The sequence below is a fragment of the Bos indicus genome, chromosome X (genome assembly GCF_029378745.1).
Source record: "Bos indicus isolate NIAB-ARS_2022 breed Sahiwal x Tharparkar chromosome X, NIAB-ARS_B.indTharparkar_mat_pri_1.0, whole genome shotgun sequence".
Lineage (NCBI taxonomy): Eukaryota > Metazoa > Chordata > Mammalia > Artiodactyla > Bovidae > Bos > Bos indicus.
This window is the reverse complement of record NC_091789.1, coordinates 32,084,158-32,109,552: the sequence shown is the minus strand read 5'-3', so window position 1 is coordinate 32,109,552 and position 25,395 is coordinate 32,084,158. Positions and strand designations below refer to the sequence as shown.

The following is a 25,395-nucleotide window of genomic DNA, read 5'->3' as shown; positions in this document are numbered from 1 at the left end:
ATATATTTTTTTAAAAAAGGCCAAAAAGCTACACTAAGTGCAACACAAACACATGACTAAATCGAAACTGTAAGATAATGCACTGACTGCGGGACCAGAGAAAGGACTGGGGGCTTCTGCTGCAGCCTCGGCACAGCGTTTGTCTGGTAATTCCAAAAAGAATCGCAGAGGAGCTGCAACTTATCAACAGATGGATGGAAGCCGGGCCAGCAATGCAGTCGGAATCCTAATTAAAGCCCAGGCGCAGTCTGAGAGGTGCAAAGGAGGTGGGGCCTCAAGCAAGTGAGACACTGTGGCATTGTTGTCAGGACATCTGGGGGAAAGACAATACAGCTGCACGAATTCACCGGAGCGAAAGGATCTTCCAAAGACAAGAGGAGAATCAAGGGCTCCAAGGAGGACCCCACGGCTCAGGGGTACTTGGCAGGCGGGAGCACAGAACCAAATAGTCCACATTTCCGTGAGAAAGCCCATTTTTTAAATGCAAGCAGAAAACTTGAAGTAGTAACAAAAATAGGTCTTTGCTTTCCTTAATCCTTTTTAATCTTCTAGTCTTGGTTAATGGTCTTGCTAATCACTTCCTTTATCAGTCTAGGAAAGCAGAAGCTTGGGAGTCTTAGACACTGAAGCTGTTTGTGGAATAAACCTGAGCAAATAACAGTATAACATGGTTTATGAAACCAGAGGGTTTGTACTCTATAAATAACTTCCATTTATTTTTATTCTTTACACGTACACTACTACTGAAGACTGGATGATAGCTTTTTGCTCTTGCCTGGTTGACTTCTTACACACACACACACACACACACACACACAAGGTAATGATGATATTGATTATGAAGAGACACTTTTTGAGACAAATAAAAGAGCCATGCAACTGCTCCAACAGAACAGTCTATAAACTTCATGGGAAAACTGTAGTCTTTTTGGTGAATAGCAATTGTCTAATACTTGAAAATCCTCCATCCTAATATCACCAGAGGTTTGGGGCAGTGTTAGAAAGGATGTGATACCTTAGAGATACTCAACACAGTGAGTGGTCTATGCTATTTTCTTGTAAATTAAGTTCTACATTTTCTCTTTAATAAAAAAGTAATAACCTGTGATCATGAACAGCACTAGAGAAAGTATGAAAACAGAAGTTTGCATGTGAAAACATCTCAATTAAACAGAGTCCAAATACACAGGGAAAGAAACCAATTAAGTGATTCAAACACGAAGATACGAAAATAATGTATGATGAAGCATGGATTAGTTTCATACTCTTCAAAACAAACATATAAATAGGCCCATATTCACTGCATTGAGCTTGAGGAATTGGGGAGAATGCATTTGTCTTTAGGGGACAGCCACCTCTTTTGGTTAAATGTTATATTCAAAATGTGCCTAATTCTTATAATCCAAATATGTGGCACTGCTTGGGTTTCCATGACTACTGCTCTGAAAATCATATTAATTATTCAAGAGGTCCATGCCATTCTCCCTGCATGCCCTGAGGAATGCTGGGAACTGCAACATACCGTTAGAAAGGGAATAGCTGTTAAACAGACTGCATGACCAAACCTAAATAGGAAAGTTATTCCCTCTAAGTCCTGACATCGTCCTGATAGCATTAAGCAGTATTATTTAAACTCCTTGAAACAAAATGCAATGAGCAAATGCAAGAGTTTTGCTTCACATTTAATATCTTTACAATCTTTGTAAGACCATAAAAGTGTAGCCTCTGCTCATTCCTCTGATAGGATCTTATTTTCAACCAACTCGGTTGCCTTGCATAGGACAGCACTCATTTCTATGAAACTTTCCCCTCAAAGGCTGCCATTTCAACACTGCAGAACTTGGAGGAAATCAGATAATCAAGTTAATAAGACAAATTGTGACTAGGCAGCTGGGTGCCATACCCGCCAATGGCTGAATACCACAATAACCATAATTTGTACAGCCTGTGATCTTGCCTTCATCATAAATAACATTATCAAAGCAGAGGCAGGGAGGTCTGAGCGTAGTCAAGCAACATGCACACTGCTACTGATTTCCTGTCAAAGCTAAACTCACAGTGTCAAACCTGCAGCAGGGCAATGAGGGGTGTTATCAGCCCAATTACTCAAAGATGAGGAGGGGAGCGAGCAGCTATCACTACATGCTCTTGAGCTCCTTCAGGGTCACAGATGCTTAGATACAACATTTGCATTTATTTTCATTTGCATTTATTATAATTGTATATTGCATTAGAGTACTGTGTAATGCTTATATGACATGTTATATTATTATATATCATTTTAGATTACCAGATATTATATTATTCTTTGTCTTTATTAGTAAAGGAGACTGATTTTCAAAGAGATTACTATTGCAATGAGACACGAGTCAAAATTTCCAAGTAGAAGTTCCAAGGTCTCTAATTTAAGACACTTACAGAGATTTACACACTTATTCAGCTTCATTAATACTGTGTTCTTATTTATCACGCACATACAGGGTGGAAAAAAGGAGTGCAAATTTTCCAGAAGCAAAGAATGTGAGAGAAATCAGGGTGATTTGAATACACTGAATTCTGCACAGCATAATCTTGTAATCAAATTTCAAAATAATGTGATAAAAAATTATACCCTGTGGAAATGTAATCACCTGCCACAAGTGATAAAGAAATAAAATCAAATGATATGTAACAATTATCTAAAACATAATGAACAGTCTATTTGCTAATTAAAGGGAAAACATATCGTGTATTATAATTACTATTCAATATTTAGTAATATAATTTCTCTATAGTTAACTTATGAGCCTTTTTGTGAATTAAATGCTGATGGAAAGGAGTGAAAACTGTGATAAATGCTTACCCCACAAATAAACAGCCTTTATTATTAATTATTCTTCCCATCAACCAATTACCACTCAAATTGTCAGAAAGCTAATTACAGCAGGAAAGCCAACTTGCAAAATCTATTTAGTGATATTTTAATTCAATTCAACTACTATCTATTGAACCTGTTAGGCAAAATACTCAGTGCTGTTCAAGACAAAAGAAGTATGGCTCTCATTTACTGAGGGGCTTCGTGTCCTTCTCATGTCCCAGGCATGGTGCTCAGCTATGAGGCACACACAAACACCCCCAGTCCATCAGCACTATGCATGTATTCACTAATCTGCACAATATCCCAACAGGGGCAGGTAATACTTTCCATAAGGACTTCTGAAACCCTGTTTCATCATCTCCAAGATGGAAATACTAATGTGTACTTCTTAGTTTTTTGCTGAGCCTTAAATAACAAGGTAAGTAAAAAGCATGGTCCAGTACCAGGAAATTGTAGTTATTATTAGATATTAACAGGTGAGTGAGGCTAAGGTCAAAGCCACTTGGCACTGAATTGTTCAGTCATTTCACGAAACATGCAGGCAGGGAACAGCACCACCGATTCAGCCCACCATCCCCTGTCGGAGAAGCAGCATACTCAGTCACATCCCCTTCCATGAATAGTTTGACCCAAACAAGAATAAACAAGTTGCCGGGCTACAGAACAAGTCCTTGCGTTCCTATTATAAAGAGCAATTTCCAGGTCACTGACGGGGATCAAAGCGACAAGACCAAGAGCTGTGGCCAGGGCTAAGTTTGTTGTGCTGCTGCCTACAAGAGGCCATGAATCATAATGAAGAAGCCACTAACTTTGGCTTTGTCAACACCAGCACTTCTAGGGCTATTCAATCAGCTCCATTCACAAAGCCCCAGTACTCCCTTTTGTCACCAGGGTGGAAGAGCCAGAAGTACTCCACATATCAGACAATTTGGTTCATATATTGGTGAGAATTAAAGATATACTGTCGAGAATGAACAAGCTATTGCAGATCACTGCATATTTTCATGAGCCATCAGGACACAACAGACAGGTTACTGATTTTTAGGATTCAGACAATAATAAAATCTAGTTGTGGCTAAATCCTTACTGAACATTATTTATCCTCTCTTTGGATGATTCAGGTCATCATAAACCCTGACACTGCTGTGGGAAATAGAGATTGGGCTAAATCTCCACTATCCTTCTGATATAACCTCTATTTATTCTCTTAAAAGATTGTTGGCTTATTCTTTGTCTCTTCCTTATCAGCGCAGAGTACATGAGGCTAAGGGGGAAAAATACAGCTCTATGCTTTTCAGTATGGATTTCATGAAATGAAAATTTGCCAAATATTTTTAGTTACAATTGTCAGATCAGAATGTGACGGTTAACACTGAGTTTCTTGTTAAATTATGACTTTTCTTTCTCCTCAAATTATACAAAATATTCCAATGTTTGGCATCTTTTAAGCTTCACTTTCTAGAGGATAAAATTTAAAATCTTGACATTATTGAACCTAAACTTGTTTCCAGGACTGCAAAAAACACTAAAGTTCCCCATGTGTGGAAATAAGAGAGATGGTAACCTTCCTCCGCACATGCTTTAAAAAAACCAACAAAAAAGTAACCCATAATAACCCTGATGTTTAATTCAAACAGATTCTAATTTCAATGTCTTTTCTATGCTATTCTTGGGGACAAAAATTTTTATCACCATTTTAAAGAGCACAAGGTTGGTATCGACTTGCATTTCACAGACACACATAAGAAGCTATACAGTAGCCTAGAATTCCAAGTTCCTCTCCATTCCACAATCTTTCCCCCAGGCTTTTAACTCACCACACCCATCTGAGGCATTCTTTATCTAGCTTGCTCCCCCTCTAGTGGAGGTGCTGGGCACCAGGGTCCCAGAGGCTTAAAGGAGGCTAAATCGATTGTCCAACTGGAAAGACAGCAAACCACTGCGTGTTGACTGCCACTGCTCGCTGGCCCAACACTGAAACCTTTCTGTCTATCTTCTTCCGGAAGACGGTGACTCTTATCTAACTAGACTGCTTAATGTGTTCCAATGTGATTTCCCTAACAAATTTCTAACTCTGCCTGCTATTTATTATCACTATGCTGTAGCAATTCTAAATGCCAGTGATAAAATACCCCTCCTTGGAAAAAATTGTGTTGGGCTAAGTTGTAAGCAAAGAATCTAGGTACTGTTTCAATGAATCATCAATGAACAGTAAAACTAGCAAGTGAAACTTTTTTTGGCAATGGAACTGTGTACAAGCCTCTGTGTCCTTGTACTTTGAAGTAAAATGCTGACTCAAGAGGTGATGATTGGGAAACGTAAAGATGTAGAAACAAAGAAGTGCTGTTGGACTAGGGAACTGGTAACAATTTAGACTATAATTCTGCCACATAGCAGAACCACCCCCAAACTCCCAGTTCCCTGAAAGATACAGATAAAGGCTTGACACACATTCCTAAGTTGTTTTCACAGGAAGCAGACCCCCCTCCAGATGAAAACTACTGACCACAAGAACATAGACCCTAGACTGGCTGAAACCAGAAGGTTGATGATATTTGAAACTTCACCTTGATGCCAACGGATTCAAGAACTATCCACAAACTGATCACGCCCTTGAACACTATAAAACTCCCCACTACCCCCTCCAGGGTGGGTCACACAGTCTTTAGGGCATTAGCCCACTGTGGCCCCCTTTGCCTGGCAAAGCAATAAAAGCTACTCTTTTCTACTTCACCCAAAAGTCCATCTCCATATTTCTATTCAGCACTGGTGAACAGAGGCTGAGTTTTGGCAACAGAAACAGTTTTACTGAGATATAATTCATAAAAATACAATTCACCATTTTAAAGTATAGACTTCAGTGGCTCTTGTACAGTCACAGAGATGTGCACTCAACACCACTATCTAGTTCCAGAGCATTCCATCACCCCCTCCAAAAAATTCTTGTACCTATTAGCAGTCACCCTCCATTCGGCCCTTTCCCCAACTCCTGGTAACTACTCTATGGATTTGTCTATTCTGGTTATTTTACATAAATGAAATTGTACAATATATCACCCTTGGATCTGCCATCTACCGCTTAGCATAACATTTTCAAGGTTCATCCATGTTGTAGCATGTATCAATACTTTATTCATTTTTGTGGCTGGATAATATCCCATTGTATGGATAAAATATTATTTTGCATATCTTTTCATTAGGTGATGGACATTTGCATTGTTCCTATATTTTGGCCACTGTGAATAATACTGCTATGAACACTGGTATACAAAGTTTTGCGAGGACATATGTTTTCAACTCTGTTGGATATATAACTAGGAGTAGAATTGCTGTGTCATATGGTAATTCTAGTATTCTTGCCTGGAAAACTCCATGGACAGAGGAGCCTGGCAGGCTGCAGTCTATGGGGTCACAGAGTCAGACATGACTGAATGACTGAGCACAGCACAGCAAAGCAAAGTAACTCTGTGTTTAACTTTTTGAGTAACTGCCTAATTTCCACAGTAGCTGCACTTTACATTCCTATCAGCAATGTATAAGGATTCCAATATCTTTGCATCTTTACCAACACTTTTTAGTGTCTTATCTCTTAGAGCAGTGCCATCCTAGAGTGTGTGAAGTGGTAGCTCATTGTGGTTCTGATTTGCATTTCCCTGATAGCTAAGGATGTTGAACATCTTTTCATGTGTTTTTTGGTCCTTTGCATACCCTCTTTGGAAAAAATCTATTCAGAGGTTTTGCTCATTTTTGACTGGGTCATTTCTCTTTTGATTATTGAGTTATATTTTTTCTTTATATACCAATACCTCATCAGATATGTGCAAATATTTTCTCCCATTCTAAAACATCTTTTTACTTTCTTGATGATGTTGTTTGAAGTTCCCTATCAATTTTTTGATAGGTGCTTTGGCACTTACCAGGTGGACCAGTGGTAAAGAATCTACCTGCAATGCAGAAGACACAGGAGATGCACACACATAATTTTAATTAAAATAATCTCTAATGCCTCAGGCCGAATAATATTTTTTCATAGTTTCTAAAAGTGCTTCCTATATGTAGATGGACCTAGAGATATAGTTTTACTAACAATGACCCTCTGACCCCGTGTTAATCCTTAGTTAGTGCCTGCTCAGTCACTCAGTCATGTCTGACTCTTTGCAACCCCATGGACTGTAGTCTACCAGGCTCCCTCTGTCCATGAGATTTTCCAGCAAGAATACTAGAGTGGGTTGACATTTCCTTCTCCAGGGGATCTTCCCAACCCAGGGATCAAACCCATCCCTCCCGCATTGCAAGCAAGGATTCTTTACCCCTGTGCCACCTGGCAAGTCCATCCTAGTTAGTTAGACTGGACCATAAATACTTTATGAGGTGTCCATCTGTCCTTAGGACAAAGAAATTCCTCAAACTTCCCAGAAAACTTTTTGTAGCTTTACAATGATCATGCTGCATTGTGAATACCTGCTTTTGAGCAAGTAAACTCAGCACTTTTTTTAAAAAATTGGTGTTATTTGGCCAGGAGGATTTGGGTTAGCAGCTTTTCCCATAGGAATGCAGTCTAGCTGCAAGACTTTTAGAAATCCTCTCTTTAATCAATACTACCTTTTACTTTACACTCCAAGACAGCTGTACCATCTGGTTTCCCATTAAATTAAATTTGTCTAAAAGTTTAAAATTTCTTGCTATCATTTGGATCTAGTTAAGCTTACCAACTCAGACTAAGTACACTGAGGGGCAGGGTAGAGAGCAATCCAGGCTGAATTTGTAACCAAACTGACTTTCAGCATATTTGGAAAGTAATACTGCAGTAGCTAATTAGGCATGGTCATCATATCCCTCTTAAGGATCCACAGAAGCAAGGTCTCAGGTCAAGTGGCCAAACTGTAGGGCCTGGGAAACAATGAAGTAGCCCACAGGCTTGGAGTTGCTTTTCTCATCTACAGCTTCATATGGACCACAAGTATCAGAAGCATACCTGCACATAAACATCTGGGATGACAGACTAGGGATTCAATTATGTCTGTCTCTGAAAAGAAACACTATGTTGGACCCCTAACTCCCAAGACCTCAGAATCTAACTATTTGAAAGCAGGGTCTTTACAGAGATGATCAAGTTAAGATGAGGTCCTTAGGCTGGACCCTAATCCAAAATGACTGGTGTCCTTTAAAAAAGCGGGGGGGGGGGGGGATTGGGACACAGAGATGGGCATGTGCAGGGGAAAATCCATGTGATGACACAGGAAAAAGGTGGTGATGTGAAAGACGATTAGCGTGATGTATCTACAAGCCAATGAACAGCTGAGGCTCTTTCTCTAGAGCCTTTGGAGGGAGCATGGCCACACTAACACCTTGACTTCAAACTTCTAGCCTTCAAAATTGGGAGACAAAACAGTTCTGCTGTTCTAACCCACAAACTCAGTTTGTGGTGTTTTGTCATGGCAGCCTAAGAAAATGAATTCACAGCTCCGTGCAGCATGCAAAGGAAGGACTTTGGGTATCTCAGGTGGAAGGATTGTGGTCATTCCAGTGCTGCTGGCACGCCAAGACCATCAGCACAGTCAGTAGTAACATCTTGGAAATGAAAAGGAACAATACATGGTATACACCCCACATTTCTTGTCTGAAGATGCACATTTTTACTTTACTAAATGTTCTGAGACTTTAAGTCTCATTCTGGCTGTGTGTCTGGTGTGTAATAAAGGAAGAGTAATGGTTGTCTGGGTCGAATTGATGAGGCTGTGAGCTAAATAAGTCAAGAAATCAGTGAAGAAATCATCACCGCCTTCTCACCCCCAACTCATTCTTTATAAATAATGAGGATGTCTTATTGGGTGATATGAAATTTCATCATAGGCATATTGAAGGGCTATAACCACGTAGGTATTGTGAGGCTGTGTAACTAGTGGGGATCAAAATAAAGCTAAATGACAGTGATAATGACTGTCTGTAGATTATAAACCACTGCAAATATATACTAGGCACTTTGGGTTGGTAGAAACTGTAAATAATCTGCATCCTGATCCAGTCAAATTTAAGCCAAATACTGCTACAATGAATCAAGTCTGTACTGCTATAAATTAATGAGGCCAGTTACATAGAGGCAAGGATTCTTTCCATTTTATCTACCATTACCCCTTTTTCATACATTGCCTGTAGGATGATATTACACACAATTGTGTGGGAAGAAAAAGATCACTGAAACAAATTTATCAAGACTTGTTTGGTAAGCATTACATTCTTAACTTTATTTCATGATATTGTCATTTATTCATTAGGCAGCTATCTATTGAGCCCTTATTACATGTAATAGGCAACCAAGGCACACCCAGTAAGAAGAGCTTCTAAATACTGATGTCAGATGAAGCTGATATGGTGACTTCAGCCTGAGAGGTCAAACACACACAGTTCTCCAGAAAAGCTTTGGGTCTGTCACAGCAAATCTAAAGGTTTTTTTCATCTTAAATACGTATAAGGACTTAAGAGATTTTCACCCAAACTTTACTCCCAGGGAAAAAGAAACCAAAACAAAATGTGTCTAGAAAACACATGGTATTTCTCATTCCATGTATGTCTCCAATTTAAGAAAGTTTGCTTACTTTTCTTACAAAATATATTTTAACAAAAATTTAGTTCTCATTGAACAGCAGAAAAACGATGGCTGAAAGCTTGGTAAAAAAGAACTGCTCAATACTAACCTGTTTACTTTTGGGGTAGGGGAAAAGGAATGTGGCATATATTATGTACTTCTTTTGTGCAGAGTTTTCTAGAATTCTCTTAAACCTTATAGAACCCTAGGAGGGAGACACCTTTCTCCTCCATCTCCTCCTCCTCATCATCATCACCATCGCCATCATTTGTATTATTACCATTTTGTAGATGAGGAGACTGAAGTTCAGAGAGGGGAAGTGACTTCCCTAAGGTCACACACCCAGCAAGAGGCCACTTCATACTCTCCCACACTGCAAAATGCTGCTTCAAACTTACAGCTTCAAGAAAGGTATATCCAGCTTTTAACACCTCCTCATTCTATGTAGTCTTGTACATTTGTCCCAGTATTTTATTGCTGTGCTTAGTCACTCAGTTATGTCCGACTCTTTGCAGCACCATGGACTGTAGCCCGCCAGGCACGTCTGTACATGGGGATTCTCCAGGCAAGAATACTGGAATGGGCTGCCATGCCCTCTTTCAGGGGTTCTTCCCAACCCAGGGACCGAACTTGGGTTTCCCACGTTGCAGGCAGATTCTTTACCGTCTAAGCCACCAGGGAACCCCAGTACTTTATTAGTGAACGTGTATTATGTTTATGACTTATAGACTCCTAAATACCTTTCTTTTATTTCATAATCTTCTCCTCCTATGTCTGTGTTTTCCAGTGATATATTTTAGATCTGAGAAAGTTTATATTTCAAAATGATTCATTTTGTTCTGCCAACTGCAAGGCAAGACTGCAATAAATGCATTCTTGTTGATCAAGAGTGTATTTGTGAGCAGAAAGAAATACTATCTGAATTTACATTGTGTTCTGGGACCACCACCAACTAATACATTGACATGCCAATATACTGGATTGTTTACATACAAAGTAAATGTCAAACAAAGGGAAAACCCTTTTGTCAGTTACTAGATATTCCTCTTACCTTCTGGGACCTGTCAAATTGAAGCAAAATGTGCCTGCTTCATCCTGTCATTACATTTGACCTAAACTTCATTTAAAAGACTGGAGAATTCATTTTAAACCTGTAGTATTGATTAGGCTTTAGAAAAGTATTTGCCTTGGAATTTGATTTAAGTCTTGCTCAACATTCACTTGTCAGGAAGGTAACAGCTTTACAAATGAAACCAAAAAGGAGGCATTTCATTCTAATTTCATTTGAAAAAAAAAAAGATTTTATAGAAGGAGACAAATTGGAAGAGCAACAAATTATCTTACCATCAAGGGCTCAAATGCCTGCTTTTGCCAGTTTATCAGTTATCTGGGCAGGAGACGACCAGGACATTTACTGCTCGATGGTAAGGAGCACATTGAAAGGCCTGTTGACAACTGATATTAGAGCTTTCCTTATGTTTATCTTTTTCTTCTTCTTTCAACAAGAGATTCCTGTTAAGAGTCTTTCTGGCTTTATGATGCTGAGCGACTGTGGACCGCAGCCCTACTCAGCCCATGGGGAAGCCGGGATTTCCAGCAAGACGTCCCCTACTGCCAGTGAGATCAAAGGGACACAGACAGAGGCTCCCCCCCGCCCGACAGTGAGTCTTTAACCAGCCCTCTAGTGTGCTGGGGACTGCTGAGCTGGCCTTACCACCATGTACACTTGAAAGAACACCTCGCTCCTCCTGATCGCTACTGGTTTCTATAGAAACAAGAAAGAATCTGTTCTTTTGCGAAAATTTTCCCCTAAAGCTTTTTCTAGCACTGTATAAAACATTTATTTTTTGCTATCACTCTCCTCCATTTATAGCATCATTTAACCGATCAAAGAACAATGGGCTGAGTAAAGATGAGCGTGTCCTTCGTGTTCAGAAATCAAATCTTAACGTGCATTAAGCAGCCATGGTCAGTTCATCTCTCCTGGGTCACTTTAAGACTCAAGTATTTTAGAGTAAATACTTGAAACAATAGTGTATTGGAGAGGGAAAAGGGGTCAACAAGGTATTTACCCCACCACAGCCTGACTTTTCCACTTCAGAATACTTCAGCAGTTACAGTATTTAAATGAACTCTGTCTCATCAGCATCACCATAAATTATCCTTGAAAACTCTATGGCTCCTGACCACAGGAACATGAGTCATGGCCTTGATGCCTGTGTGGCTTAGCTTTGAGATAACAACTGGGTTTCCCTGAATTATTATCACGTGCCCTTCTCCAGGGACCACATTTGCTCAAGAGTTGCTAAGTCTAGTAAATATTGTATCTGTCCTCTTGTAATCATCAAGCAAACAGACTTTCCCTCCATCACAGAAAACCCCCAGAGCTGTTAGGTCATGAAAGAGGTACTGAACTAGGGTCGTGCTTAAAAACTAAGAATGGGAATCTCTGTGGCATAAATCAAGATTAAATCCGCTACCTGGTTGCATGTGTCTACTCTTCTATCACACTCCATTCATTTATTCCTGCCTCAATAAAAATTGAGTGTCAACTATTTGCCACACATGGGGTTTCAAGCACTGTAGGTAACATGTGGCATTGAGCAATACACACAGTCCCTGTCCACCCGGAGTTCATAGTCCAGCATGGGAGACAGGCATTAAACAAATACTCACACAATGAACTACAACAGTAAGAAAACCTATGAAGCAAAAGGACCGACTGCCTAAGAGGGACTCTAATGTAGGGTCTAAGGGGTCACAGAGATACCTGGGTGTTTTTCTAGCACATTGTTTATAAAGAGATATAAAGTAGGGTTTTCACTTCAGATGAAATTAACTTGACATTCGTGCACTGTAAAATCGTGGAACTGTCAGAGATCTTGAGAGGTGAATGGCTTCAGATGAAAATTATCCTGAAACGTGTACCTGTTTTGCAAAATCACGGGACTTATCAGAAATTTTGACAGGTGAATGATTCAGCTGTTCAGGATAATGGCTTTCTCAATCTGGAAATTCTTAAAAATGAAGGCTTTCAGACTTTGGTGGCTCATCTGGTGTTTAAACATATTATAACTCTGAGAATTGCATCTTAGCTACCAAGATATCGAAAGGACCACATCATAAAGTAACTCACCCATAAAGTGGTCTTAAACTCGGAGAGGAGGGGATGCAACTGCACTAAAATGCTGTATTACATGCTCTGAATCCAATACAGACTGAGCACCAGAGTCTGAGGACTAACTCTCTACTCATAAAACACATAAACAATAAAATAAATACTTGGTATTCATGGTGATCCGGTTTTGCTATTCACACGACCATAATCATTTTCATATTTTTCATTCTTTTGCTTTTATTCTGAATAAAAGTTGGTATCTGGTTAAAAAAAGAGACACTTACAAATGTATATTGATAAAGGGCATGAACTTTGAAATCAAACACACTGAGTTTGAACCCTAACTGCACCACCTATTACTGTATAAACTTGGGTAAATCATACAACATTCTGAGTCTTGGTTTTGTACCTGTGAAATGGGGATAATAATAACTCATGAGGTTGTTGCAAATGTTAAATGAGATAATACATGTAAACTATTTGGCACAGAGTAAACATACAGAAAACAAAGGCTTAGGATATGCACACACCTGAAAATGCACTTTTAACTGACCTATGCTTTTATACATATTTTATAAACATGTATGTGTGTATTTCTTCCTACCTTATTGCTACTGTGAAAATAAAGGAAACCTCATTTAAAATGGAGTCAGGAAGCCCTGAAAGGGGACTCTCTGCCACTGCACTACCACTCTCTGCCACTTGCAGACCTCAGCAGGAAGAAGTGTACCTTATATTTACAAACTACAAGAAGTTTACACATTCTTGTTGGAGGAAGAGAGATTTTCTCTTGGCCTAGCAACAGTCCAGCCAATAAGAAAACACCACATTTAGCCAATCAGAAGTCACCACCACCTTGAACTCATGCTTTACTCCAATGAACTTTCATTGTAAACAACCCTTCCCAACCTCCTCCTTTCCTCTATAAAAGTATGCTCCTCTTCTTTGTTCTCCAGGCTTGCCTATGGCATGACATAGTTTGCTTATGCTGACTGCAATTCCTCTGCTATTCTCAAACTAATTTTGCTGGTAAAATAACTAGCTATTTTATTTTAAGGTTGACATTTCATGGTGTCAGAAGTGGGATCCAAAGATGACAATCTCCTGAGGAAATAATGACTCCTAGAACTGTCTGGAGTACCCACTTGAGCAGCTCGTACTCTCTCCCTCTGTGAGTTATCTTTTTCTATTAAATTGAGTAAGCCTTTTCTTTGATCCAAGCTCCCTTCCTTTGGTCAAGCTCTCTGACTTTATTTGGGACCAGTTTTTGTTTTCATGAAGGCACTTCCCTTTCTGGTGAGTACTCTTCTGTTTTCTAAACTTCAGAGTTTTGAGCAGTGGGATCAAACTCTCCTCAACTATCTCGAGAGTGTCCCCCTTCTGGGACCCCAGCTGGTTTTATGTTTAAAAGCTATGGTCCCTCCTTATGCACATTTTAACTAAATGGACCAATTTGACCAAAATAATTTAGAATTCCAATGGCCATTATGGGGAACTTTTGACCTCCCCAAATTTGTTTTTCTCAAAACTAAATTAGAAGACCACATCTCTCAAATTACAGCTCAGAGTAGGCAATGGCACCCCACTCCAGTACTCTTGCCTGGAAATCCCCATGGACGGAGGAGCCTGGTAGGCTCCAGTCCATGGGGTCGCTGAGTCAGACACGACTGAGCGACTTCACTTTCACTTTTCACTTTCATGCATTGGAGAAGGAAATGGCAACCCACTCCAGTGTTCTTGCCTGGAGAATCCCAGGGACGGGGGAGCCTGGTGGGCTGCCATCTATGGGGTTGCACAGACTCGGACATGACTGAAGCAACTTAGCTGCAGCAGCAGCAGGAGGCTTCCAAATGCATTCAAGACTCTAAAATCACCTCTTTACAAAATACTATTTCTAAATTAATTGAGGAAAATAAACAATTGGAAAAAATTAAAAAGCTACTAAGGTCTCTTTTCGCCCTCCCCTACCCTCTATGTCTCCAGGTACACAGGAGCCATCTTGTGCCAAGGTCTTTACCCTGGTGCCATTTTCCTTTTTTCCTCAGTGCTGTTCTACCTTCTCATTCTATTCTTTTCACTGAACTTCCTATTTTCTATGAACTTCTCCCTACTTCCACCTTACCTGAACCTATTAAAATCTTCCCTTTTAAATTAGGCCCACTGAAGATTCAAATGATAAATCTGTAATTTCTTGTGTTCCTTGTACTAATGCTGAACTACAAGCTATAGTCAGATTTTCCCAAAGTAATTGAGGATCCCCACAAATTTGCTGAGGAATTTAATATGGACATTCATACTTATCAGCCTGGTTTCTCTGACTTATATCTGCTATTTCACATGCGTGTCAGTGAAGATCAAGCTGAATACTGGATTAAAAACTGCTAGTTGGGTAAATCCAAAAGAGTTCCTAGGAGTACAACCAGGAGGCCAATTCTCTATTATATGATCAAACTCGGGAAACTGCCAAGTGACACCATTTGGCAACTTCTAGGCCTTTCCCAAAACCTATTAACTGAAATGAGATTCAGACTTGAACTCAGAAACCCAAATGAACCTCTGCACAACTATCACAGTCAACTCCAAATTATTTTTAAGGACAATTCTGGTCTATGGATGTTGAATCCACTCAGGTAGGCTTTAACTCTATGTTAATTAAGGGCTAAACCAGGATCTTTCTCTTCCAGTTAAAATGACCAGGGTGGAATGGGAAACTACATCTATGCCACATTTAATTAATTTAGCAAACAAGTTTGTCTAAATCCAGCATGATTCAACTAAAAGGAAGACCACTAAAATCTTCACTTTCTAACTCCAACTAATGGAGGTCCATAAACAAATAAAACAAACCTCCTGGTTTTTCAGCCATCACTGCCAAAAGCCAGGACATTGGGAAAAAGACTGTTACAAGTTTAAGCACTCCAGGTACCTTCAGCCCTCCAACCAGCCTTTCCAATGCCCTCCTAACCCCCAATGATGGGGCTTTGAGGAACTACAGCGTGAGTGCATGCTAAGTCCCTTTAGTAGCATCTGACTCTCTGCAACCTGATGGACTGTAGGCCTGCCAGGCTCCTCTGTCAATGGGCTTCTCCAGGTAAGAATACTGGAGTGGGTTGCCTTGCCTTCCTCCAGGGGATCTTCCCAACCCAGAGATCAAACCTGTGTCTCTTATGTCTCCTACACTGGCAGGCAGGTTTTTTACCAAGAGGACCACCTGGGAAGCCTTAAGTGTGCTTCCAAATCCTCCCTCTTAATCAGCTTGAAGAAATCACTCTCTAGATTGGGAATGAATATTTCTATGACCTTAATTGACACCAGAGTTACACTCTCAGTGCTTTACCCCACTGTTATTAACCAGTGCCTGCCTCAGAGTATTAAAAAGGTCAAATAGTGGTGATCCCAAATAAAAGTCAACAGGTTCTTGTTTCTAAAAGATGGGGAACACATGTATACCTGTGGCGGATTCATTTTGATATTTGGCAAAACTAATACAATTTGTAAAGTTTAAAAATAAAATAAAATTAAAAAAAATAAACCTATCTCTTTCGATTTAGGCCCTCTAAAAGATACCCAGCATTTGCTCCTTAGTTCCCCCACTCTTACTCATTTTCTGGGTTGAGATTTCCTAGAAAAATATTCTGGATTTTCTTTCTCCCCAAAAATGGAGAATAATTCTAGAATTTAATAACAACAACCAAAATAGCCACCTACTTAGTGAATCATATGACCCTTGAACATCTTTTATTTGCTCCATCTCTGATGGCTGCTGCTGCTAAGTCGCTTCAGTTGTGTCCGACTCTGTGCGACCCCATAGACGGCAGCCCACCAGGCTCCCCTGTCCCTGGGATTCTCCAGGCAAGAACACTGGAGTGGGTTGCTATTTCCTTCTCCACTGCATGAAAGTGAAAAGTAAAAGTGAAGTCACTCAGTTGTGTCCGACTCTTAGTGACACCATGGACTGCAGCCCACCAGGCTCCTCCGTCCATGGGATTTTCCAGGCAAGAGTACTGGAGTGGGGTGTCATTGCCTTCTCTGTCTCTGATGGCACTGAACCTAATTCTAAGGAAACTAATCATTTGTCCCTATAAGATCAGCTGCCACCTCCTTATGGGCAAAATCCTCAACTGATATTGGCAGATCCCTCCTATTAAGATGCAAATAGATCCGTCAAAGCCTCTCCCCAGAATTAACCAATACCCTATAAATAAAGAGGCCCTCCAGGGCATTAAGCCAATAATGGATAATTATATGGCCCAGGGTCTCATTATCTGGTACACTAGTCCCTGCAACAGGCTTCCCAGGTGGCTCAGTGGTAAAGAATCTGCCTGCCAATGCAGGACATGTGGGTTCAAGCCCTGGGTCAGGAAGATCCCCTGGAGAAGGAAAGGCAACCGACTCCAGTATTCTTGCCTGGAAAATCCCATAGAGAGAGGAGCCTGATAGGCTGCAGATCATGGGGTTGCGAAGAGTTGGACATGAAATTAGCAACTAAACAACAAAAATGGTCCCTGCAACATCCCTGTTTTACCTGAAGAGAAACCCAAAGGCCAAGGATGGAGATTTGTCCAAGATCTCCAGGCCATAAACTATACTGTCATCCCTTGTCACTCTGTTGTTTCCAATTCCAATACTTTTGCAGCCTCATACCCACCAAAGGCAAATTTCTCACTGTGAGTGATTTATTAATATGTAGCACCTTCTTTAGGATCCCTACAGATAATGCTAGTCAATATCTCTTTGCCTTTATTTGGGAAGGACAACAATATACCTGGACAGTAATGACCAAAGATTTTACCAAAAGTCCTTCTTACATCTCACAAATCTTGAAAGCTGATTGAGGTTATATAAAATGTTCTGGAGGCTCTACTTTATTACAGTATATAGATGACTTGCTTCTCTGCTCCCCTTCCCAGATCTTTTTTTAGGAAGACAGCATCCACCTGTTGAAGCTTGGGAGAAACTACAGTTTGTTCAAACCCAAGTTCGTTATTTGCGGCACCTGGTCATGGGAGAGCAGCTGGGCACCCAAACCCAGATAAGCTTCATGGCATCCTGAACTTCCCAAAGCCCAATACCAAACTCAGTTTTGAGGTTGGGTTGGTTATTTATTGTTAGAACTGGATTCTGAACTCTTTCACGGCCCAGTCTTTATATGCCCCACTAAAGAACAGCAAACCTGACTCTTACTGCTTGGGAAGATCTGCATGACCCAGCTTTTAATACATCTTCCTACCCATGGACATTCTAATTATCAACTTTATATTGGAGAAGGAGACAAGTACTCTCGGAATAGTCACCCAGAAACACGGGGTTCACCAATACCCCATAAGGTACTACAGCCAGCAGACAGAGCCTATGGTATGAGGACACTCCTCACCTCGGAGCCATTTCTGTCACATTCCTTTTACTTAAGGCCACCAAGAGATAGTCATGGGATCCCTTCTAACCATCTTTGTACCCCATGCAGTAGAGCCCTCCTGAATTCTCATCAGTCTCAAAACCCTTCAGCTAGTCATCTTACTTTCTAGGAAATCCTCATAGTAATCACTCTTCATATAACTCTCTCATTGTGATCACCTTAGTTCTGCCACCCTTCTTCCCTCCTCTAAGGACTACACTCCTCATGACTGACTCTGACAGATCATCTTTTGCCCCCTTGCCACGATACACAGGAAACTCCTCTAACCAATGCTGTTTTCATGGTTTACAAATGGTTCTTAAAGAATTAAAATGGTAAATATTGTGCTGGATATGTAGTTTCAACTCCTTTTAAAATCATCAAGGTGGGACTTTTGCCTTTGGCTACCTCAGCCCAACAGGTTGAAATATATGATCCTACTTGGGACAGAATTTCATCAAAGGGCAAAACAGCAGACACTAAATATGCCTTTGGAGTAGCCCATGACTTCAAAGTGCTGTGGAAACAGCAAGTCCTCTTTACTTCTAGTGGCGATAAAATTTTCAATGGCTCTTATGTCCATTAGAGGCCACATTCTTGTCAGCCACTTCAGCTATGATTAAGGTCCGTGGGTATTCCAAACCTGACTCCCTGGAAGCTAAAGGAAACCACATTGCTGACATTTCCACCAAGAATGCTGCCCTCAAAGGAATGAAAGATCAAACCTCTGTCATGTCCAAATTGACAAATGATAACCTAGAGAAATCAGTTTGAGGAGCCCAAGAATTGGCTCCAGAAAAGGAAATAGAAGATTGGAAATCTAGTAACTGTTGGCTCAATAAAAGGGAGAACTCTGGTTTGGGCCAAGTAACAATCCGGTCTAGCCAAGGACTCTAAAATTCTCATTACTGTATATGCATTAAACCATTGGTCCACAGATAAAATGATAAACACAGATAAAATGATCAACACTGGTGGGAGATAACAATAAGGCCACAAAAAGTGCCTATTTTGCTTGTCCCATCTGCCCAAAACATATATAATTCAGGAAAACCTGTTGGCAGTGTTCCTGAACGCTTTAAATTGTCCAATGGACACTAGAGGTTTGGGAAGTAGATTTTACTCAATTTCCCCCATCTCATGGATATAAATATGCTTTAGTCATCGTTTATATGTTTTCCCACTGGGTCTAAGACTTCCCATGTAGACAAGCTACTGCCTCTTCTGTGCCTAAAATTCTTTTAGAAAAGATTATCCTTACCTGCGGAACTCCTCTTGAGCTCCATAGTGACCAGGGAACTCATTTTACTGGTCAAATATCACAACAAGTCTGTATTGTTTGGCCAGTCCTACCGCATTTTCACCACACTTCTCACCCTCAATCCTCAGGGCTGGTCTGATGCACTAACGGCAACATTAAGACTCAATTCACAAAATTTGTGAAAAACCTTTCCATTTGTAGTACCCTGGCCAAAGGCGCTGTAATCAGTCCTTCTAAATCTCAGGTCCAAACCCTTTTGGAACCCATAAAATCTCACCTTTTGAGATAATCACAGGATGCCCAATGCACCTGGCTTCTGCTTCTTTTGATCCACAACTGATAAAAGGAGATCAGACTTCAATATTGTAAAGGCTTAATTGCTTGCTTCTGTTGAAAATTACCATGTTTTAGAAGTACAGTCTTTTCACAGTGTCTCCCATCTTTCATATTCTCTGGAGACGAAGACCTTAAACATCACTCCTTACAACCTAGAGATTTCATCTATTGGACAATACACCTCCAGAAAGACTCCCTTCAGCCCCGTTGGGAAGGCCCCTATCACATACTATTAACCAATTGTGTTGCCAGACTCCAAGGAATACACACTTGGATTCACGTATCACATCTAAAGAAAGTGTCAAGCCCTGGCTGGACCTGCACACAAACTGCTGACCTAAAAATACAAATTTTCAGAACTTGAGGTGAACAGCCATTGAAGGAGGCAGCTTTCTCAAGATAACCAGACCAGGCCTGTATACCCATTTTTCACTGTTGGTCCTCACTTGATTTTCTCCTTCTCTTTATTGGGAAGACAATACTCTTACCTGCCTTTCCAATCTCCTAAGAAAGGAGGAAACATTTCTGAGTGTTGGATCTGTCAGCAGAAACTCTGATCTGTTCACAATGTTGGTGATCCCTTGATTTTATCTGTAACCAATTTCTCTTTAGTCCCAAATGCCACTGTCAATTATACTCACTAGCCTATGCATGTTACCTATCTGGTTAGACTATTACAGCCAGGTGTTCCCATACGTTGTTTCAAACATTCTCTAACAATAACCATATTAGTGCAGCTGAACACCTCCACCTTTGCACTCTTTTTTCTTATTTTTAAATACAACCCATTACCTTGGGACCCAATCCTTCTGTTGACTCTGAGCAACATCAATGAAATAGAAATCATTGTAATTGAATGCTCTCAGGGCCATAAACCTAGTTGCAAGCATATGAATAACTACATTGTATTTGCATCCTTAAAGTTTGGTAAACAGGTTAGAATGAAAAAAGTTAACAAATATGACATTTTTATCATTATTAAAATAAAATGGAGAAAGCTAAAGATAGCAAAAGAACCTAAAAGCTAAAGCTAACATCCTCAAATGACTATGTATTATAAATTATTATGGCTACCAGTCAATCCTAAAAGAAATCAACCCTGAATATTCACTGGAAGACTGATGCTGAAGCTGAAGCTCCAGTATTTTGGCCACCTGATGGGAAGAGCCAACTCAGAAAATATCTTGATGCTGGGAAAGACTGAGAGCAAGAGGACAAGGGGGCAGCAGAGAATTAAATGGTTGGATGGTATCACTGACTCAGTGCACATGAGTTTGAGCAAACTCCAAGAGGTAGTGAAGGACAGGGAAGCCTGGCATGCTTCAGGTCACGGGGTAGAAAAGAGACATGACTTAGTGATTAAACAACAATAACAATGACCTTAAATTTTTTTCTGTTTCCTAGGAGTAAAAACCTAATCATCTCTGATAAAAATATATTCACAAATTTTTGCTGCTGCTGCCTTTAGGGAAATACTGACTAAAGTGTTTGAAAGAATCAGTCTCCTACAACCTAAGAAAATACAATACAGGGGAGATAGCATGAGTTTTTATCATATATATATATATATGTGTGTGTATATATATATACACATATATATGTGTGTATATATATATATATAAAATAACTTAATGTTCCTTCAAGCAGAGAAATGTTCAATTATATACTATGGCAAACTCTTAGGCTGTAGTCACAAAGTCAAGCACTGAGAGTTTCCTGGGTTGACAATAACTGGCCAGTCATTAGCATAATGCTCAACAAAACATAAACCAGAGGAAACATGGAGGAAGGAAGGTATAAGTTCAGCTTGGAGAAATCCAGGAAGGCTGCTTGGAGAAGGCTGCGCTTGGGTTGAACATTGAAGGATGATTAGGTTAGCAGTGATGGAGAAGGTGAGAAAGACCTCTTCCTGACCACTGGAAGAGCAAGAGTAAAGGCACAGATGAGGAAGGAAAGAACAAAAAATAAGTAATTACAAGTATGAAATGGCAGAGCAAAAGGTGTGGTGAGAAAGGGCAGATGAGGCCACATCAATGCCTCCAAAATAGTATGCTGAGTACTCTTAATGCTTTTTTCTCTAATCAAGAAAGAACTACCAAATGCTTTGTAGAAAAACACCTGTCTTCCAGACAGTTCATTGCCTCTCTTGCATCAAATGAATGAGGCAGCTCCTCTATAATTAAAGGCATTTTGGACTTCACTTTCTTACCAATTTCTTTATTAGTTACTGAATACAGTCTAATGATGGAGAAGGAAATGGCAACCCACTCCACTATTCTTGCCTGGAGAATCCCATGGACAGAGGAGCCTGGCAGGCTGCAGTCCATGGGGTCTCAAAGAATCGGACATGACTGAATGACTTCACTTACTTACTTACAGTCTAATGATATAGTATATCTGTCATCCTAAGTGCCTTAGACATGACCAAAATGTATATTTAAAATATATCTGGGATTGAATTCAAATGATCAAATAGAGTTGCAATTTAGTCCTAAAACACTGCTACTGCCAGACAGGTAACTGTCACGATGGATTTATTAAGTCTTTCCACAGTAAAAGAAACATCATTTACAGCATGTTTGCTGTTTTCTTCAATTGTAGCTTTCTGGGTATATGGAGGTTTCTGTGTCAGTCTGCAGAGTTTCCCTAACTTGATTAACTTTTTGGTATCACCTTCAGTTTTGTGTTAACCTCTGGAAAGAAGAGGTAGACAAGTTCAAAGAGGGTCTGTTGTCATTCCTTCCTGCCTTTCACCAAGCATTTACCAAATGCCTGTCATGTGCCAGACACCAACTTGGATACTCGATGCACCAGAAGATATAAGAAAGTGTTCCCACTCTACCCTCAAGCAGTCTTGTTGGGGAGACAGCCTAGGGTGAAATTCAGTACAGAGATGTTTGCAGGTTTACAAATGAGTGCATGGAATGGAGGGGTAAAAGGTTTTTCCCACTGGCTTGCTTACAAACAGTTTTATTTTGTTCTTGTCTCACCAAAGATAAAACTTCAATCACTATTTTGCAAAGGCTAGTCCTTTATTATAGAAAAAAAAAAACATTTCAAGAGCCTGTAGTTATATAGACATAAAGCACCACAGTCCGCCTGGCCACTCAAGACAAAAATTGAGAGGATATGCTCAATTCCTCCCTTTCAGTCAACCTTCCCCCTCCAGAGACACACATGGGATCCATCAGCAACCATTACTGACTCCACCTCTAACACCTCTCCTGCATCCATGCACTTCTCTCCATCCACGTGCATCATCACTCGCCTGCCCCACTGCAACAGCCTCAAGATCTGGCCTCCCTCCAGTGTGTTCTCCAAAGGTGCCCTTATAATATGTGAATTGCCTCATGATATTTCCCCCTTCAACTCCTCCAATGGCTTCCCACTGCAGATGGAATAAAATTCAATTTCCTCATCTCAGTCTTTGAAGTACCCACCAATTTGGTCCTTGTGTACCTCCATGACCTCAGCCTCTGGAAGGTTACCCTCCTTAACAAGGTTCATTTTTTTCCTCGAAAAAGCTAAGCATGCCCCTTCCTCAGGGCCTTTTGTTTGAAGAGCTGCCTGAAGATCCTTGCTTCGTTGGCTTCTTCTCACCATTGAGGTCTCAGCTCCACCAGGGTCTTCTCAGACCACCCGGCTATAGTCGGCCTCCTCCACTTCCGTAACTGCATCACACCATCCAATCTGACTGTCTTCAAATAATGTACAGAAATCGAAAATGAGAGCATCTGTTGCTTTTTTCACATCTGCCCACTCGGACTAGAATGTAAGCTCCATGGAAACAAGCACCAAGTTCCTGGCACGTTGGGGAAACCCCTACCCCATCTCTGAACCGCCCCTCCCCTGCCTGCCCCCTGAGCTGGGACTGAATCCTTCTTAGGAAGCAAGATGGGCATGGGAATGGGGTCACCAAGGGCACATCATCACCACTCCTTGAACCTGACTCCCTGTGCACCCTCACAAGGAACAGTCTCTAGAAGTGGTTCCCTCCATGGGACTCGTGTTTCCCAAACAGCGTCGCCACCTGAACCAGGGCTGTATATAGGAATCACCATGGAAAACAGGTCAAGTTCTCAAAGACTCAAAGGCTGATTTCACTTATTCACTGAACTCCTTCTTCACTCAGTTGTTGTTTTGAACAACCATGAAATATTTTTGAGTACCTACTGAATGTCAGGCTGGCACAGTGGATACAAAGAGCCTAAGACATGGCATTGATCCTCAAGGAAGCCAGAGTCCTCTGAAAGAGGAAAATACTGCAAACAAATAATCACACTGTCGGGAGAGCTGCAGAAAGTGTTAGGGAAGCCCAGAGGTAAAATACACTGTCACCAAGAAGCCCATGGAGGGGGAGAGAAAGGAATTAGGAAAACTCGAGAGAGGGGGCATTAGAATTGGGCTTTCAGGGTGAGCAGGAGGTACCCAAAACTCAGTCATCAAGTACATTAGAATTTTAAGGCAAATTCTTAAAAATCAAAATTAATGCAATTTTTTTTCCTTTTGCCTCAGGCTCCAATGTCCCTGAGAACATTCTGATTCTGTCATCATTTAAAAATTAGATCTTTTTTTTTTCATTGTGGATTTTTTTTAATTTTGATTTTTCACAAAGACTCTATTAAAATATTACTGTCTCAATGACTGATGCTACCTGAAATGCTGGGTTGGGGTGATGGACCTGCCTCCCCCTAGTCATAGACCTTCCCTAAGCCAAGCAATGTGTGTGATGAGGGGTAGACAATCAGTCCATTTTTCCACCTAGTCAACTAGAACAGACCAACAAGAACTACTAAACTCACTTCCCTGGCACTACTTGGCAGAGTCAAACCTGGCTTCTTGATGTAGGAACCTCACTGATCACTCGTGTATACTTAGTCGCTCAGTCATGTCCGCCTCTTTGTGACCCCATGGACTGTAGCCCACCAGGCTCCTCTGTCCATGGGATTCTTCACGGACAGAATGCTGGAGTGGGTTGCCATGCCTTCCTCCAGAGGATCTTCCCGACCCTGGGTCTCTTATGTCTCCTGCATTGACAGGGGGGTTCTTTACCAATAGCGCCACCTGGAAATCCTATGTGCCCTCTATTATCTAACACACACAGGGCACCAAGAACTGAACACACAGCATTCAACAGCCAGCTCCCTGGATTTCTGGTGTCTGTTAATGGCTTTCCTCTAAGTGAAGTCAGTACTTCAAAAAAATGGTCATCCCTCCTCATCAGAAAGTTGAATGGCATCCATTACTATTTTCCTCCATTTTACTATATGAATACATTTGGCACTGGTAAAGAAGCTCCCTTTAGCTAAGTAAAGCTAAAGAGCTGGTGCCAGTCTCTTCAAGGGGGAGGGGGGATAGAGTCATTTCCAAGAATTCCAGGCTATAATTTTTACATTACAATCTTATTACCAAGAGGTGGTTTTGTTTGGCACATCCCTTTCCGTTTCTTATACATTTGGAGACAGACATGAGAGCATATGTGCTCTCTATTATTTCTTCTAAATATTCCTCTTGTTTAAAAGGGGAAGGTGGGCCTTGGGAACCCAGCTTGATGACAGAGCTGCTATAGATAGGTCTGTAAATGAGCCTCTGGCTTCTGGCTTCAAAGATACAGCATGGTGAGCAGGGAAAACACTTAGGCCCACAAAACTGCCTCTCACTCTTAGAGCTCATAACCTCATTGATTTCAGTCCGGATTTATGGCATCATTTGTTCCTGATAAGAACTACTCGCCTGCAAAACTCTACCAGGAGAAGGTAAAATATAACCTAGCAGGGCAAACTAGAAAGGGAAAAGAAAAATCAAACCAAGTGAGGACTTGACAAATTCACTGCTCTTGCTC

At 40.7% G+C, this 25,395-nt stretch overlaps 1 protein-coding gene across 8 annotated transcripts in view; it reads right to left on the bottom strand.

Moving 5' to 3' along the window:
• The window catches only part of AFF2 (ALF transcription elongation factor 2), a 537,205-nt gene that overhangs the window by 451,481 nt on the left and 60,329 nt on the right, over positions 1–25,395 (bottom strand). Inside the window, exon 1 of one of the 8 annotated variants that reach the window (XM_070785326.1) lies at positions 4,675–14,319. The exons of the other annotated variants lie outside the window; for them this stretch is intronic. The gene's annotated coding sequence lies outside the window, so the exon portion shown is untranslated. Of the gene's footprint in view, positions 1–4,674; positions 14,320–25,395 lie in introns of those variants that run through there. 8 annotated transcript variants of the gene reach the window in all.